Here is a 5330-nt window from a genome sequence, read left to right as displayed (position 1 = left end):
GTGATGTGTGGATGCCAATATTTAAGTGGTGCAGATTTCCTAATCTTTTCAAGTAACTCCCTCTGATGAGTATTGCCACTAGAGCAGAGTTGCAGGCAGAAATGCAATCAGTCCTGAATCCCTTACTATTGTTTCAGCTTTTCTTCCTGTGTTTACTATTGTCTCAGTCTGCCTTTCCACCCTGCTTCACATTATGTAACACCAGTAACAACTGAGAAAGAAAACCATAGGAAAAGGGGGTTATAGTAATGCTGAATTAGAAAATGCAATTCATAGGCTCTTTCTCATTTTGTGTTGGTCTTTCCTTGCCTTTCCTCGTGTTGCCCATCTCTGGACTCACACAATCTTATCAATACCTTTTTTAAAGTGAAGTCTCCAGAACTAGACACAGTATTCCAAATGGAGTCTCACTAAAGCCCTATGTAGAGGGATAGGAGCTCCTTTTTGCTGATGGTGATATATCTGGTGATGCATCTCAGAATTTTGTTTGCCTTCCCAGCTGCCTGGCCACACTGCTTACTTATGTTGCAGTTATCCTTGTTTCAGTGCCATGGCAACTACTTTCACATAGTTGTGGAAAAGAAGGGAAGAGAAAGCAGTGGTAGGGATATGTGGATGCACATTAAGTTCCCATAGGTAGGCAGCTGGTGGCCAACCCAGGCAGTCCCTGATTTACAATAATTTATTAAGTAACCATTTGAAGTTCCAGTGGCAATAAATGATGGCTCTGACCTCCTCCCTCCCTCCCAAATTAGGCATACTCCAGGATATGAGAATGAAAACCACTCTGGTGTGCTAACATTGCAAAGGATCGATCAAGAAGGAAGATCTTTGGAAATAAATGGGGACCAAAATAAGATGAAATTAAGAACTACTTCAAAAAATTACTTCAGTCCTTCCTGATGAAACATGCAGAAATGCGAATGGGAACTTTCTCTGGGTTGTCCAGATACCAAAAATAATCCAGCCTGCCAACAAAGGAGAAAATGTGTAGCTCACGGTTGAAATGAGGGGTCCTTGGTGGCCTCTGAGCTTGATTGTGTTGTTGCAGACCTTTCATTAGCCAAACGAGGGACGATCATCACTGCACCAACCAACCACAGAGGGCACCAAGGACCCCTCAATCCAACTAGCGTCCACTGTGTCAAATTAATCACTGTGTCAACCAGATGAATGCAAAAGCAAGGAACCGTTTTAGGTCAAAGATCCCTTAGGATGTGATGGAATAATGACAATTTGTCTTTCAAGCAAGGAGCCAGAATGAAGAGAAGCTGAAACATGCATGAGCAAAAGATACTTTTCAAGCATTAGGGCCACGTTTTTGTTTTTTTATGGTATGTCGGAACATTAAGTAACTAGTCATGTAGTTACTTGCTAAAGATGCATCAAATTCTCAATGGAGCCTTCAGCTTTCCTTGTCTTGCTTTTTTATTTTCATTTTCTCTTTTCATTAATGGTCTAATAATATATCCCTGCATTCAATTCTCCAAGGGTCTTAAGCTTCCTAGTCACATTTCTTGAGGTGAATTTCCTACTCAATCCCTATGTAAAAATGGTTTTTCCTCCTCATAGTTTATTCCTTTTTCAGGATCTTCCTTTTCTTTCATCAGAAGAGACCGGAGGGGTCCCTCCCTTTCTCCTCCCCCCTTTGCTGTGAGGCTGAGCGAATAGTTTGAGAAGGGCAGCTGCATGCATTGAATTAAAGAAATAAAAAAAAATAAATTAAAATCATTTTCCTGATTGTGGCTTTCCTGCCTGTGTCCCATCTGCCTCCCCTTCAGGTGGGAGATCCCAGCAACCGCAAGACACCAGCTGTCTTTCCCACAGAGGCTCCTGGTCCTCCTCTTCTGACCGCCCGGCTGTTTCTGACAGGATTTGGACCCTTTTAAGGCCTCCCACAATCTCTGCGGAGCCTTCAGGGCGGCTGTTCTTGAGGGAAGCGACTTTGAATCCTCCAGAGAGATTTTTTCCATCTCCACAGAGGGTTCCTGGACAGGAAAAAGAGGAAAATGGAGAAAGAAATTGAGAGGGCCGTTTCCTCTTACTCCCAAGGCCATCATCCCTGCCCTCTCCTTTCCCCTCAGACGCGCTCCTCTTTCCCGCCCTTTCTACAATCCTGGCACTTTGCCCCTAACCCACCAGGGGGAGCCCTATGATAAAAGAAGGTACCGTCATGCGCTTCCCCATTGGCCCGCCGGATGGCAAACGTCACAGCTGCCTTTCCATAGGAGGGTGGGAAGGAAATGACATCACAAATGCTTGCCGCTCTAGGACGCCGCACTCGCTCTCCTTAACCCCTGGGGCTCCGCAGGAGGCGGAGAGTCTGGCGGGGGAAGATCCAGACGTTCCGCGGGTGAGTTGGGGGCTCTTCCCGGGCAAAGAGAGGCGGAGGAGGGAGAGACCCGCGCCCAGCCTTCCTCCGGCTTCCACCCGGGGTCCCATGCTCCCCAGCCGCCCTCTCCATGCAGGGGGATCCTTCCCGCCCCCTGTCTGAGGAAGAGCCGAGTGGGGGGAGGGGAGGGTCGGCCTTGCGGAGGCCCAGCAGGAGGGGAGAGAAGCCGGGCGAGGAGGAGGCAGGATTCGCACCAGGCTCCCTGTCTCCGGAGGGGGAGAGAAGCGGGGCGGCCTCTCCAGCTGCCTCCTTCCCGGCCCTGCTCGGGGGCACCTCAGTCCTGCACTGGGATGAGCCTCTTGGGGCTCCGGGGAGGTTGGGGGAAGGTCGCTCAGTGGCTGAATTCCACTTTCTAATTCTTAATATTTATTTTTTCTTCCCATCTCAGATACAGAAACTGGAAGCCATTTGTGGTCTTTGCAAACCAAAATTTATTTCTTGGGGGAAGAAGAAAAAGAGCGGAATCCCTTGGAGGGATCAGTCCTGCAGCCCCAGAAATGGTCCCGTGAAGGAAAAGGCATCTGGAGACCCACCAGAGTCCTTGGAGCCATTTGCAGTTGCTCTGCAGGACAGAGAAAGGATGGAGACACAACCTTTTGGAAAGGAGGGAAGCGGAAAAGGCCCTTCAGCTGCTCAGCCTGGGAAGGGGGGGAAGCTCTGGACAAGGACTGGGCAGAAGATCCTGGAGGAGAAAACCATCCTCCCTTCAGAAGTTCAGCCCTGGAAGTTCATCCAATGTCAGGAGGCTGAGGGTCCCCGAGGATTTTGCAGCCACCTCCATGACTTTAGTAGGCGATGGCTGAGATTAGAAAAGCACACCAAAGCCCAGATGCTGGACCTGGTGGTTCTGGAGCAGTTCCTGGCTCTTCTGCCCCCAGAGATGGAGAGCTGGGTGCGGGAATATGGAGCTCAGACCAGCTCCCAGGCAGTGGCCCTGGTGGAAGGCTTCCTCCTGAGCCAGGTGGAGGAGCAGAAGGAGCAAGTCGAGTTGCAGGTAAGAGTTCAATAGAGAATAGAGAATCTGTTTGAATACTTCACCCCTCCTTCCGAAACCTCTCTGACATTCATAATATGTGGCAATGTCCCACCTATTCTAGTAAGACATTGTTCCATTGTTTTCTCACTCAACCACACTGATGGATATTGGGGACTTTGAGGTTGTGTTCCGAATATAGGAATCCACTTTATGTTGTGTGATGTACATTAATTCTGTTTCTTCCTTCCTTCGTCCTATTTGAAGTGCTGCACTGTGGAGATCAGAAATCCTGAGGGAAAAAAGAACCCATCAAATCCTCCTCAGGAGCTATTTTTCAGGAGGATCCCTTGGAAGGATCAAAGTCAGGACACCTCAGGAGGTAACTGAAGATCCTCCGATTACCCATCTGTCTTACCTTCGCTCTCTCTTCTTTTCTATACAATACCTTCTCCTATTTATACTTCTCCACACTAATTGCATCTACAGATAATTGCCCAGCGACCCTCTTTAGGTGAGCCTCCTCCTCCTGGGGAAGGAGGAGATTGAGGTCCACCTGAAGGGGCATGCTGAGGAATTTGTAGTTTTTCTGGAAGACAAAATCACTCGACTTTGTTCCCAGTTGGATGCCAGCGTGGTTGCTAGTCCGGTGGAAGCCTCTGAGGCAGGTTCTTACTCTGATATCTGGGAACGGTTTGGCCCTGTTGCTCCTGAGGAAGTGGACAGGATCCTAGGGGGTATGGGTTGGTTCAAGCATCTGTGTTTTAGACCCATGCCCCACCTGGCTTGGGAAAGCTTCCCGGGAGATGACAGGTGGGTGGATGCTGGCGGTCATTAATGCTTCCCTATAGGAGGGGGCAGTGCCCCAGCATTTGAAGGAGTCTGTGGTCCACCCTCTTCTTAAGAAGCTATCCCTGGATTCCACCATGTTGAATAATTTCCAACCTGTCTCCAATCAAATACATGAAATGGATACATATAAAAGCTTATGCACTTGCCTTAGAGACCTCTTAGGAATGGGGTGAGGTCGACAGTAGACGGTCTAAAGTTAATGTTTGGGGGTTAGGGAAAGAAACCACAGAGTCCGGTAATGCATTTCAGGCATTAGTGACTCTGTTACTGAAGTCATATTTTCTGCAATCAAGTTTAGTGCAGTTTACCATAACTTTGCATCTATTGTGTGCTCGTGTATTGTTGTGGTTGAAGCTGAAGGAGTCATTGACAGGTAGGACTCCTGCCAGTCAAGATTCAGGCCTGGATTTGGGACAGAATTGTCATTGGCCCTGCTTTTGTATGATCTCTGGCGAGAGCGTGATGTGAGTGGTGCATCCATCCTTGCTCTACTTGACCTCTTGGTACTTTCGATACCATTGACCATGGGTTGGGAGTGGGAGGCCTTGTGCTATTCTGGCTCACTTCATTCCTCTGTGCCCACTCTCATTGTTGATAGGAGGGGAGAAATCCAGTCCTCGTCCACTGCTTTGCGGGGTTCCGCAGAGCTCGGTACTCTCTGCTCCTGTTCAACATTTATATGAAACCGTTTTGTGAGATCATCTGCTAGCATGGACTGAGATATCACCAATATGATGATGATACTGAGCTGTATGTGTTGGCCTGTGGTGGGTTAAGCAATGCCATGTCCTCCCTATCGCAGTGCCTGGAGGCTGTTAGGGGCTGGATGGGGAGCAATGGGTTGAAACTAAAGTCTGGCAAGACAGAGTGGCTCTGGGTTTGGGGTTTGTTGGCCAGGGGAGAATTGCTACTTCAACCTCTGTTTGAAAAGCAGGTGGCGGTCGTGTGCAGGAGGGCAACTATGGTCACTCATACCCTAATCACTTCCCCACTTGACTATTGCAACGCGCTCTATATGGGGCTGTCCTTGACGAGCATGTGGAAACTCCAGTTGATGCAAAATGCAGCGGTCCGCATGGTTTTCTGCGGACCCCGGTATGCACAAGTATCACC

At 48.7% G+C, this 5330-nt stretch overlaps 1 pseudogene; it reads left to right on the top strand.

Moving 5' to 3' along the window:
- Positions 1-2926: 2926 nt before the first annotated feature.
- Positions 2927-5330, top strand: part of LOC139309256 (zinc finger protein 91-like) — a 38528-nt pseudogene continuing 36124 nt past the window's right edge.

Source organism: Pituophis catenifer, unplaced genomic scaffold (genome assembly GCF_029215685.1).
Source record: "Pituophis catenifer annectens isolate HBS135680 unplaced genomic scaffold, rPitCat1.0.hap2 SCAF_2, whole genome shotgun sequence".
Classification (NCBI taxonomy): Eukaryota; Metazoa; Chordata; class Lepidosauria; order Squamata; family Colubridae; genus Pituophis; species Pituophis catenifer.
This window is presented reverse-complemented; position numbering and strand designations above follow the sequence as displayed.